At 36.0% G+C, this 14,309-nt stretch overlaps 1 protein-coding gene and 1 pseudogene across 1 annotated transcript in view; both read right to left on the reverse strand.

Annotated features, from left to right (window-relative positions):
- The window catches only part of LOC139109062 (odorant receptor 10-like), a 98,647-nt gene that overhangs the window by 8,933 nt on the left and 75,405 nt on the right, over nucleotides 1–14,309 (reverse strand). The gene's annotated exons all lie outside the window — the stretch shown is intronic.
- Nucleotides 12,138–13,153, reverse strand: LOC139109073 (uncharacterized; annotated as a pseudogene).

A 14,309-nucleotide genomic window follows, 5' to 3' on the forward strand; every position in this document is an offset into this window, starting at 1 on the left:
CTGTTAAAACTAACCTAACCCAACCCAATTGAGAGGAATATTTTTTATCGGGATAACCCCATAGAGTGACCTTGAATGTCGGGAGTATGTGCTTTTAGAAATTACACGACGAAGTTTCATGGGTTTTTTGCGTCTAACACCATAATATGGGGTTTCCGCCAACTTTGACCTTGATATTCGCAATCAGGGTAAAAAGTTACATAACCCCATGGGGTGACCTTGAAGGTCGGGGGTTTTGCGTCTAACACTATAATATGGGGTTTCCGCCAACTTTGACCTTGATATTCGTAATCAGGGTGAAAAGTTACGTAATCACCCAAAATTTTATTGAAATCAGGGGTAGGCGCTTTTCGGAACTCTACCCTATATATATATATATATATATATATATATATATATATATATATATATATATATATATATATTAAAGTAGGGAATAAACACGGGTTCTAATTCATGGGGCAATGAGCGGGGCGCGGGGACGGGTGAAGAATCTATGACGAGAGGAGCGTAGGGAGGGGGAATTTCAATAGCGTAGAGACGAGGGATTGTGAATATGAGTAATTCACACTTCTCCATTTTTTCTCTCTTATGTCACCACGCCAATGAGTTCCCTCTCCATACAGTTCCCTCACCGTAGATCCTCCCCCCGTCTCCACACCTCACCGTAGATCCTTCCCTCGTTTCCGCACCTCACCCATTGCACCCATGGATTAGAACTCACATGTCAGCAAAATTTCTCATACCTACCATCTTTACACATCGTATGTATCAGCCATTTTACGCATATATACATATATACCGTCGTTACTAACTTATAATGAGAGAAGTGTAAGAGAGGGAATTTTTTTCTGAGGTAGAGATAGAAAAAAATAAAAATTATTTAATAAAAATTTTTTAATATAGAAAAATTACACATACAATATTGAAAAAACATTAAAAAAAAACTTAAAATTAAAGTCATGCATACATACATACACATAAACATTTTTTGAAAAATTAAGATAAAGTATTTTTTTTAATCTAAAAACTTAAACTTAAAATAAAATTTAAAAAAAATACAGTTTTTATAAACATAAAAATTAAAAAACAAAACATTTTTTAATCTAAAAACTTAAAATAAAAGTTATGCATACATACACACACATATAAAAGTTATGCATACACACATATATAAAAATTAAAATAAAACATTTTTGAATCTAAAAAACTTAAACTTTAAAATAAAATTAAAAAATATAGTTTTTTATAAACACAAAAATTAAAAAACAAAAAAACATTTTTTTAATCTAAAATAAAAGTCATACATACATACACACATATAAAATTTTTTAGCCACACATACCCACACGCCCGCACACCACTAAAATTATACACTTCCATCATCCTCCTCAAGTATAGCCGCAATATCTGCGGCTGCTGCGGCAATCAGTGTATCCAGACTACTTTCTGGTTGCCGCACATATGCGGCCCGACCATCATGTGGAATGACAAATACAACCGCGCTCTAAAAAAGAAAAAAAATGGTATTTATATTATAAAAAAATTTTTCTTATATAAATATTAAAAATAAAAAAAAATACATACTTCAATTCCATGCCGTGGAATTCTAACCCGCACCTGATGAGATGTATTCATCTCATACGTCCCATGGTTAGTTAAAATACGCTGGAAAAAAAAAATAAAAATAATTAAAATAATAATAATAATAATAATAATAAATGATAGTATAAGTGACGGTATAAATACTTACGATTCTTATCGGATAAATAATATGCACAACCACTGTATCCATTTTTTAGAATAATGTTCTTTAAGTCACTTTTGGAATGATGCTCTTTCAAGTTACTGTTGCAAAGTAAGCTGAGCTGCATTTAACAACGTTGGTGACAGCTAACTTTTTTTTTATCAGCTGGACCAACGGTGTAAAAAATGCAGCGTATGCCCATGCGACGAGGTAGCATATATTCTCCCATGTGATGGTGAAACAATATACGTGATAAAAAAATCTTTTAGCTCATTATAAAGACATAATGTAGAACATGAATTTTTTTTGATAGATAAAAAAATTTTTTATATTGTATAAATCATTATTAACGTTAACATCATTTCAACATTATTAATACTAATTTTTGGAAAAAAATGTTTGCAAGTTAAGGATAAAAATAAAACAATGTAATAAAATAAAAAGCTATAACATAAAGTAAAAAATATTTTTTTTATTAAAAAATTATATTTGATTATCAGTTGGAGCTAACATTAAGATGTAATGTATATACCACGGTGAAATGATATACCGGTGTGAACGGGAAAAAATATGATACGTAGGATAATAAACTTTCAACTCAGAGTTATGCTGTGATAATAATTATAAATTTTTTTGAAATTTATTATAAAAAGAATAATGTTATACATTGAAAATAAGAGCTAACAGTTCGCAATCGATGAATTGATTCTTATCAAAATAACTGCTAATACGTATTGCACTTGTTGCCTCAACACGATTCTTTGCAGGACATGCGATGTTGGAGAATTGTGTATACTTTATATCGATTTGTCCGAGAACAGCTGTCATCCTATCAAATGATATGGTAATACAATCATCGAGATCAATCATCTTGAGATATGTTGACTCAGTCATCATCATCTGTATATTGCCCGATTCGAGACACAGGATATTTAAACCATTCATGTTGTATACTCGAGCTGTCACCAAACCAAGGTATACAAAATCTTGAGGGTTTCCAAATTTATTGTGGAAAAGACTCAGGATGTTTTCTCGATATTCACAAAGTGATTTCCATGATTCGAGAGATAGCAGCATTTCATGCCCCCGATTATCACCAATGGCGATCTCAACAAAACTCGGTGGGCCAACGTTAACACCGATCTCCAAATACTTGTATCCCGTAGTTGTAAGCGCATACCGTCTACTCAGCAAGCGTATGACACGATGTTTGGTTGAGATGCTATATAAAAGAAGTTTTTATTTTAAAAAAGTTTTTTTTATTTTAAAAAAGTTTTTCCACAAATTTTTTTAAATCAATACTTACGCATTATTTACATTTGATGTTTTAGCAGTAGTAGTAGTTGAGAAGTAGAAATCCATCTGGATAGTTTTTTTCAACGTAATAAAGTTTTTAAAGAAATTGTCGAGAGCGGTAACAGCGCGTCGTTTGATAAACGTTTTGCAACTGATGTAACATTACATTTGTTCTATACATTTTTATACACAAAACCCCACCATAGCTATCACCACCACCATTATTAATAAAATGTACCAGTCAGCTGAATTGAATCTTCATTGCAAACTGTAGCGAATGTTTTATGCGACACATATAGGACATATCTGACATGGAATTATCATAAATAGTGAAAGTCTACAATTAGTACAAGATCTATCACATAGCGCATCATAAACATTGATTTCATGTTTGCGTACGAGATGCATTGATACACCTGTATCATTCAAATTAATCATGCATGATGCACATATTGCAATATCACCATTAAGCGTGGAATAATATATAGACATCATACAATGTCTAGTACGCCCATTAAGTGCACGAATTTGCGATGAGTCTAATGTTATGCGCACACGATCTTCGAGGTCTTCACTCTGATCACTCCCGTAATCGCTATCACTGGACAATGTGACATCGTCTTCATCGTCTTCATCTGATAACTCAAAATCCATCGGTACATTGTCACCATTTATATCATTCAAATTAGCCATCTTTAGCAGTTTACATTGTTGAGAAATAACTTTATGTTAAAATATTGTTCAAACTAAGTGCGCTATATAGTAATATAATATTAAGTAAATAAAACGTGCTTCGGAGTCAAGAAGAGTGTAATGAACCGTTAGGACAAAAGATATAGATTCAGATGAATCATTAGTACGTGCTTGATAGGAATAGTATCCCTAGATTAAGAGACAAAAAAACGAGAGAGCCAACGGACCACGAAATAAACCGGAGCGCTTCAGATGCATTCAAGCAGCCACTCAGTAAAGATCAGTGTATCTCATTTATTAATTATACAGGGTGTCCCAGACCAATGTCACTTTTTTTTAATAGTAGGTAGAACTCGTCGAAATAAGACGAAAAGTCTTATATTATTTTTCAAAATTCGCAACCGTTAACGAGATATCAATTAAAATGTAAACGTGTGCGAGCGACAAGGAAGCGCAGACTGAGCGAGCGCGCGATAGACGGCGGCGAGTATCGCTTAAAGAGAATAGGCGGAACTAGCGCGTAGCGAGCGAGACAAAGAGACAACGCGCGTTGTCGCTTTATTTTGCTCGCGTGTCGTCGCATCGTCTCGCTCACGCGTTGCCTCCTTGTCTCGCTCGCTACGCGCTAGTTCCGCCCATTCTCTTTAAGCGATACTCGCCGTCGTCTATCGCGCGCTCGCTCAGTCTGCGCTTCCTTGTCGCTCGCACACGTTTACATTTTAATTGATATTTCGTTAACGGTTGCAAATTTTGAAAAATAATATAAGACTTTTCGTCTTATTTTAACGAGTTTTACCTACCATTAAAAAAAAGTGACGTTGGTCTGGGACACCCTGTATATTATATCAAACAGTTTAATCATTTTTGTACTTCAAATTATTCATCCAACTCTACATGGTAGCAGAGCGTGGTTGAATAAAAATCGTGATAAGAAGTATTGAATTAAGTGGCCTTAATAAAACTGAGTGGCAGAAAGTGTAAAAATGTCATCAACAATGACAGATATTAAAATACCCGTATTCAATGGAGAAGACTACGGAAATTGGAAGAAACGAATTATGGCATTTTTAAAAATGAATAAGTGTGAATTAGCTGCACAGAGATATTGTACTGCACTCGATAAAGAACCAGAGTGGGTTGATTTAAATTTAAAGGCACTTAATTACATATACAGCTCCATAACGAATAAGCAACTGGAATTCGTTAGTGAATGTGAGACAGCATTTGATATAATTCAAAAATTATATCATAAAGTTAAGAAGGGGTGTTGAGAAATAACTTTATGTTAAAATATTGTTCAAACTGAGTGCGCTATATAGTAATATAATATTGAAACGACCCGTTTTTGTTTTGGTCAGGGACACCGAATATCGCTCTAGCGAGCCGGTCCCGGAGCGCTCGTCGGGATTCCAGGATTCGGTTGAGAGGGTCGTTAGATACACTCGAGATTGAATTGAATAATGAACTAAGTTTATTATAAGTATAGAAATATGTACAAGTTGAGAATTGTTACGTGACGATGATCGAGTATAATTAACAAAAGATCGCTGGCGCATTTGACGGCTACGCGTTTACATTTATTATTTACACGGCAATACGCGGTCGGTCGCTCACCCCGCCGAGTGAGAGCGTCGTCGGCGCGAGCGGCGGGAGTGAGATGGAGCGCGGTGTTTATGCGCGGAGCGTTAACCGAAATTTGAAACGGCGTCGCGGAATAATTATGTGATGAACGCGGAAGATTTCGACGGACGTGCACGCGAGATAATGAGAGATAGATAGGAGGGTAGCGCCTGTAAGGTGTCGATTTACCGAGATAGCTTGGTCGAGGCAGAGAGATCTCTACCCCGGTGTTCTCGACGGCGCGAAAGTATCGTGAGGATGCCGCACGATAGTACGACTTCTCCTGGGACCGAGAGTACTCGGTGGAGGCGGAGTGAACTCTACCCCTCGAGCCGGAGAGTACGTTGCTATGGTGCGGACTGGAGTGAGCACCAGGAGTGCCTGGTCGAGGCAGAGCGCGCTCTACCCCGTGACGGTTTCTGCTCGGAGTCGGAGTCGATGTTCACTCGGAAGCGAACGGACAGGAACGGTGTCCTACCGCTCCGGCGTCGCCTTTTTATACGTAAAAAGGGTAGGCGTCGGGGGTTCGCGGTAGGATGCTTATCGCTCGCGGCGCTAGGTTTTTTGTCGTGGCGCGGTTCGGAACGAGGAGCCGCGGTGCCGTCGGCTCACTCGGGTTTGTTTGATTCTTTCCGCGCGCGGAACTTAGTCGCGGAACGGCTCGTTCGTTACATTTGAACACAATTAGGGCGCGCCGCGTTCTATAATCTTCGCCGGACGGCTGGTCGGTTCGGCGGCATCGGTGGGTCGTCGGCCGGGAATGATGCACCGTCGGGGAGCATTGTTACAATATTAAGTAAATAAAACGTGCTTCGGAGTCAAGAAGAGTGTAATGAACCGTTAGGACAAAAGATATAGATTCAGATAAATCATTAGTACGTGCTTGATAGGAATAGTATCCCTAGATTAAGAGACAAAGAAACGAGAGGGCCAACGGGCCACGAAATAAACCGGAGCGCTTCAGATGCATTCAAGCAGTCACTCAGTAAAGATCAGTGTATCTCATTTATTAATTATATATTATATCAAACAGTTTAATCATTTTTGTACTTCAATTTATTCATCCAACTCTACACACATAAAACTACACTTTGACGGCCGAAGTCACCGAATGTTATAATGAAAAAATCATAAGTTAGCGAAGATTATATTAAAAAGATGCAAAACTTGTCGACACTACTATAAGATCGACAGGCACGTGTCAAAGTGCGGCATCAGCAGTTTTTGTCGAGAAATGTGAAGACCAATGCATTTGAGATAATTAAGACACGTGTATTTTTTAAATACCGATTACGCATATTGTTGAGATAATATTTTACAATTAAAAAAATGCTTACAACAACATATGACTAATATCATGAAAAAAATTATTCTTAATATATTTGATACATATGACGCAATAAAAATAATGCACATAAAAACCGCTCAGCGTGAATAATATACATCATTAATCGTGTAGAAATCTCGAGAGCAGTAATGGATCAGCGAGAGCAAGAACTAGTGTCACAAGCGGCTCGATTGAATTCACGTGAAGAATTGAATATATGAGAGCAACATTGTGATGAGTACATTGAATCTATTAAAGAACATGGTCGAAATAAACATCCAAGATTATCCATTGGCGTAAAGCAATCACATGTTGCCAGTATTGCACGTATCGAGAGTTTACGAGATTCAACGCGACAACGTTTCGTTCACGCTGGTGCAGGATATAATACATGCGAGTCAGGACTTCGATGGTTGAAAATAGATACATCTTTCAAAAATCGTATATTAACCGGTGCCATAATCAATTCAAAATATATTGAACCTCGACAATTTCTTGAAGATGCGCGAGACATTGTGCTTAAATGTGTTAGAAATGTTATGCATGAACATTATAATGTAAAAATAAATACTGTGTTTAACGGTGAATTTGTGGCGGGTGATAAAACTTCGAATAAAAGTGTGTGTACAAAAAATAGTGAACTCCTTCACACATGCGATCTATTGGAATGGTATGAGTCGCAAGTCATCGAGCCTATTCTCTCATCTTTAGATGAGTTTCAAGAACGTGATAGCGGCTGGGCATTGTCTCGCATACAAAACCTAACTGTAAATGTTAATAAATACAATCCACTGCATGCAGGGTGTTACATCAAATTGCCATGTGAAATTAAAATGAAAAGAGCCGTGATCAGTGTGCAATCTACAAATAAATCATGTTTCGCATGATCGGTTGTAGCAGCGTTATATCCAACAGAAACGCATACTGAGCGATTAATATCATATCCACATTACACAACAGTATTAAATCTTCAAGGTATTGAATTTCCAGTAACCTTGAAACAAATTAAAAAATTTAAAAATCTTAACAATATTTCCATAAATGTATATGCTGTTGAAAAGAAGCTAATTTTACCAATACAACTCACAGAAAAAAAAAGAGACGTACATATACATTTACTGTACACACAAGAAGATAAAGATGTTGGACATTTTTCACTAATAAAAAATTTATCACGCCTCAGGAGCTCACAGTTAAGCAAGACGAAGAACAGAAAATACTTTTGCGATCGGTAAATATCATAATTTTTATGTTATAACATACATTATAAATAATGTATTAATATTATATTTTTTTTTTAGATGTTTACACTATTTTGGCTCCAACGAAAGATTGAAAACCCACAGCGTAGATTGTGAATAAATCAATAAATGTGCAATTATGCTACCGAGTGAAGATGACAAATGGTTAAGTTTTAATAATTATAACAGGAAGGAACGAATGCCATTTGTTGTATATGCTGACCTCGAATGCACTTTGGAAAAGGTGAATGCTGATCTTGCAACATCTACATGCGCACAGCAGCATCACAGGGTATTCAGCATAGGGTACTATGTGTGTTGCTCATATGATGACACGTTATTAATGTATCGATTTCGTCGCGATAATAATTGTGTTTCATGATTTATCGAAGAACTTAAAAATTTAGCTCACAGCGTAAAGACAATTTTATCTAGCAATGTACCCATGGTAGATTTTACGCAAAATGATTGGGAAGAATTCAAAAGAGCTACGCATTGTCATGTGTGTGAAAAACCGTTTGCAGCTGATGATACGCGAGTGCGTGATCATTGTCATTTAACTGGACGATACAGAGGACTCGCACATTCAAACTGTAATATAAATTATATGGATTCAAATTGTATCCCCATAGTTTTTCACAATTTATCTGATTATAACGCGCATTTTATCATCAAAGAAATATCTACTGCCTATGATGGATCAGTAGAGCTGCTTCCCATTACAAAAGAAAAGTATATATCGTTTACAAAAAATGTGAAAAGTACTACTGATGAGAGAAATGACTGTATAAAATTACGATTTATTGATTCATTTAAATTTTTAAGTACTAGTCTTGAGAAATTAGCATCTTTTTTAAATAAGGATAAACTGCGAGTGTTACGATATGAATTTTCTAATTTAAGTAATAAAAATTTTGATTTATTAACGCGTAAAGGTGTCTTTCCATATGAATATATCGATTCTATTGAAAAGTTAGAGGATACATGTTTACCACCACGCGAATCGTTTTACAGTTCATTGACAGATGACATAGTATCCGAGAGTAATTATGCACACGTTGTAGATATCTGGCAACAATTTTCAATTCGAACGTTAGAAGAGTACAGCGATTTATATTTAAAAACCGATGTCTTGTTGTTGGCTGACATATTTGAAAATTTTAGAGACAGCTGTATAACGAGTTACAAACTTGATTCAGCGTATTATTACACTTTACCTGGTTTTACATGGGACGCGATGTTAAAACATACAAATATTAAATTTGAACTTCTTACCGACATCGATATGGTTATGTTTATTAAACGTGGAATAAGAGGGGGATTAAGCCAATGCTCTGGTAGATATGCTCATGCCAACAATAAGTACATGCAGTCATATGATTCATCGAAACCATCAACATATTTGATGTATTTTGATGTGAATAATTTATATGGATGGGCGATGTATCAACCGCTGTCATACGCGGATTTTCAATGGGTTGACAATGCTTCTAATTTTGATGTGATAAATGTATCACTAGATTCACCTGATGGTTACATTCTTGAGCTTGATATGGAGTATCCGCAAAAATTACATGACGAGCATGTTGACCTGCCGTTCTGTCCTACGCGTGATAAACCGCCAGGTAAGCGGCAGGACAAACTGCTTGCAACTTTATGCGATAAAAAACGCTACATCATTCATTATTGCAATTTACAGCAATGTATTAATCATGGACTGCATTTTACAAAAATACATCGCATATTACTATTTAAACAATCCCCATGGCTACGTGTTTATATAGAACTTAATACAAAATTTAGAACGCTTGCTAAAAATGATTTTGAAAAAAATTTATACAAATTGATGAACAATGCTGTATTTGGCAAAACTATGGAGAATGTGCGTAATCACGTCGATGTGAGACTTGTAACACATTGGGAAGGAAGATTTGGCGCTGAGGCGTTGATTGCGAAACTAAATTTTCATAGTCGTAGTATCTTTGCTGAAAATCTTGTGGCTATTGAAATGCATAAACTTGCGGTAAAATTTAACAAACCAATTTATGTTGGTATGTGTATTCTAGACATATCTAAGACATGTTTGTATGAATTTCACCATGAGCATATGCAACCTCTATATCATAATAAATGTAAAATTATGTATACCGATACGGATAGTTTCATATATCATATTGAATGTGATGACGTTTACGAAATTATGAAACATAACATTAACAAATTCGATACGAGCGATTATGCGATTGTTAATGCATATGGTCTCCCACGCGTTAATAAAAAAGTACCGGGTTTAATGAAAGATGAAAACAATGGAGCAATTATGACTGAATTCGTTGGACTTAGAGCAAAAATGTGTGCTTTGCGAGTCAAGGGTAAAAAAGATACCAAAAAAATTAAAGGTGTTAAAAGTAATGTTGCTAAAAAGATAACGTTTGATGATTACACACGATGCTTGAATGAGGAAATAGAAATGACTCGTCAGCAAACATGTATAAGATCCAAGTTGCATGAGGTGTATACTATACGTGAGGAGAAAACTGCTCTGAGTCCATATGACGATAAGCAATACATTGTACCCGGTTCTACTGAAACTTTACCATGGGCGCATTATAAAATACCACTATAAATAAAAGTTTATATTCCATACTCATATGTATTATAATATAAAAAATTTTTTTATTTATGTATTATAATATAATATAAAAAAATGTTTGTTTATTTATGTATTAAATTTTTTTATAAAATATTCTTGTGTATCCATAAGTTGTGTGAATTATCAAATCCCAACCACTTTACATTAACATTATTTCCATGTTTTTTTAACACTTTTTCAACGAGGTATACATCAGGATTATTTACATGAAGTAATTCCTGTTCATAGAATCCCCCAGCTATGGGTTTTCCACAAGAATCCTCAAGCAAGTATGTCACGGGACTAGTTTTCAACACTTTGACGATTTTAAACACTTCAGTGGTCCAATTTGGCGTATAGCCTTTTTCAAATAATGTTTTAAACTTGCTCACACGTACTGAATCACCAGCTTTAAATCGTGCTGGAGCAGCGATCTTCATGTGGTTGTAGACCGTAGCCAAGAGCTTACTCGCGTTTGCGCGGGTAACATCAATAGGTCGCATGCCAATAGTTCGATGTTTTCGCGCGTTATAATCCGAAACAAGCTGCTGTAACAAATCAATCCATTTATAATTTCCATTGAGCGTAAACATTTTCCACATAGCGTTTTTAAGCGTTCGGTTGAACCGTTCGACAACTGACGCTTTCATTACGGAGTATGTGGAATAATGGTTAATATTATGTTTTTTCAAAAGTTTTTGCACATTTGTGTTATAAAATTCTTTTCCTTTATCAGTTTGAAGATTATTCGGACATCTTTTATCGTCGCGAAAGATCTTTACAATCGCTGTTGCAACTTCGATACCGCTTTTCGCCTTTAATGGTACAGCCCAAGCATGCTTGCTCAGCACATTGATAACGGTGAATATGTAGTGGTAACCTCGGTTGACACGTGTGTATGGACGCATCTTGACTACATCAGCTTGCCACAAGTCATCATACCCACGCACTATGACACGCCTTCGAGAAAAATTTCTTCTCGCTGGTGTATGCAATTCGTTTACCAATTGTAGATTTTCTGAGCTTATTTTCTTCGACATTTTTTTAATAGCAACGGCAACGGCAACGGCAACGGCAACGGCAGCGGCAACGGCAGCGGCAATGGTAACGACAACGGCAACGGCAACGGCAACGGCAGCGGCCACGGCAGCGGCAGCTGTTTAATTCTGTTCACCGCGAATAAATTTATTGCGAAGCGTGTTTACCACAACCTGTAGACTACTCTGTAGTATTTCTATTTTCTTATTCAGTTCATTTAGTTGATCTTTTAAATTCTGCACATTCTGTTGAACATTATTATTATTATTAAGTTCCACAATTTCATTCTTTAAAATCTGTAAATTTTGTTGAACATATTGTTTGTTGACAGCATCATCATCGTCCAAAGGTTCAGCTACATGCTTAATTTTGCGCGTCGTAATCGGTGGATGTTACACAAAGAGCGTTATCGCGCACGTAATTTCTAACTAACGCATTATATTGATAATGTTGATTAGTATTACTTCCTCCACCATCTTTAAGCAATGTTCCAAACTTGTTAATCGGCATTTCGATATCAAATGATTAAATTGTGTATGCATACTTCAATTTATAATAAGCCCCACTTCGCGAAGTTCCTCAATAATTGATAAAATCTCATTGTCGTGAGCGTTATGACCCGCGTAACGTGAGGCTTCTAGCAATCGAAGACGATCTACGAGCTCGTTTGGATCATCCCAATAAACATAATCGATTTTATTATTGTTTAATGTTACAGCGTATGGTATACCTTGTCCAATTTTTTTACTCAGCACAGGAGCGATTATATTCTTATATTTGTGACCCTTGTTACTCTTTTCTTGATTTTGAGAATTGTAGTCACGTTTATGTGCATTCGTTGCCATGAGTATACTTTTATAATTTTCTTTATCGGTATCAGTATAACTGCTCTCATCGGGAAATCTCATAAAAATCAATTCATAAAGTCCCACTGTTCCCAGATACTTTTTACCATCTATCAATATATTATCGTTTTTATTTAAATCAACACGCTTGTTGCCAATCATTGTTCCATTGTCGTTGAAATAAACTCCGTAAACGCTATCGATGTTAATGGATTCTTTTCCGCTCAAAACAGCACCTAGATACTTTTGCCCCAACGGTCCATAATGAGTTTGAAGAGTCTTCCGACCTTCAGATGTTTGCAACTTTTGTCGAATAGATGTTACCAGCGGTTTATCTGCGGTATCGAAAACGTTTTCAATGAAATGAGAGTGTGAACGTTCCCTTGATAAAAAATTTCGTTGTTGCGCGAACTTAGGCGTCTCGTTTAATGTAGACGGTATGGTGTGCGATCGTTTTAGCGCCGATTTAATTGGAGTCGATGCTGTTATCGATGACATTGCACTTGATCGTTTCCGTTTTGGTGTCAATCTACTTTCATCTGTTTAAGAGGCTCAACGATGGGTTTAAAATGTCGCTCCAACGCAATATCTTCTTCCATTTTTCCCGTCTTCATAGCATGATACTTTTTGCGAATCGAATCGCTCGTTTGAGCAATTTTCTTCACAATTATCTTTCGACTTTTAAGTTCACTGCTGTTATTCATATCGAGCTTGACAGTTATCAATCGGTATATCGACAACGACTCATTACATTAGGATACCACGAAGTCGTTAAATTTCTTTCTATAGCGACCGTTTGAAATAGCACTGTCCTTATCAATCACCACAAATCCATACTTTTGTTGCCAACATATTCGACACAATTTACAAAAATTTTCAAATGACATATCAGTGTTAACATGATCATTATATATATGTTTCATATTTGTACCATCCTGTTTAAATAGAATTAAAAAATTCGTATTGTCACGTATAAGATGCTTCGGTATTTTCGCATACGTTTGACAAAGATAAAAACTGTCAACGTTCGCGTGTCGCCCCATTGCAAAGTATTCTCTTACCGCATCCTGCTTATCACATGCTATGTCATCAAAAATAAATATAGAATTCGGAAGTGCTTCGCTCGGTGGAACAACATCAATATTATTTGAAAATGTGAAATAATTAATTTCTTCTATTGGTGCCAATATCTTTTTCAAATACTGATATTTTGGTTGTTGCAACGATTTCGAGTATACATAAACGTTTTCAAATCGTATACCATGCGGACTTTCCAACAGACTTATTAATACATTAGTTTTACCGCAATTTGATGGACCACAAATGATAGCGCGAATAGAACTCGGTAACATGTTTCCATGTCTATGTAACACACACTCGGATAATAACTTGTCATCGAAATTCACTACCTTGATTGGTGGCGCTTGCTGTATGAACCGCATTCTACCTTCTAAATGAGATCATCCATGCTGATATATTTATAGTTGTGTGCATAAAAATTAAACGCTCAGTATTCAATATGTTTTTGTTGCTGTCGGACGACTATAATATTTGTGATTTAACAGCTGAACAACTACAACATATTCCAAAAATATTCTTATTGCAACGATTTTCGCAACATATTGACTATTTGTGGAATAAGCTTCCTGAACACTTAAAGGCTGATTTAGATGTTCAGCAATACCGCCGATGTTTAAAACATTATAATTTATTGAGTTATGAAACGCATGTTGACGGTCCTGCGCCATTAATAAAAAACTGTATTGAATGTCTGAGAAAATTGGGCGAGGCTTGTTAACCAGAGCGATTAACGCACTTCCGTTTGAATTGCACATACCCGGGTACCAGTTTTGCGACCCAGGAACTCGAT

This window comes from Cardiocondyla obscurior, linkage group LG02, assembly GCF_019399895.1.
Source record: "Cardiocondyla obscurior isolate alpha-2009 linkage group LG02, Cobs3.1, whole genome shotgun sequence".
Taxonomy (NCBI): Eukaryota; Metazoa; Arthropoda; class Insecta; order Hymenoptera; family Formicidae; genus Cardiocondyla; species Cardiocondyla obscurior.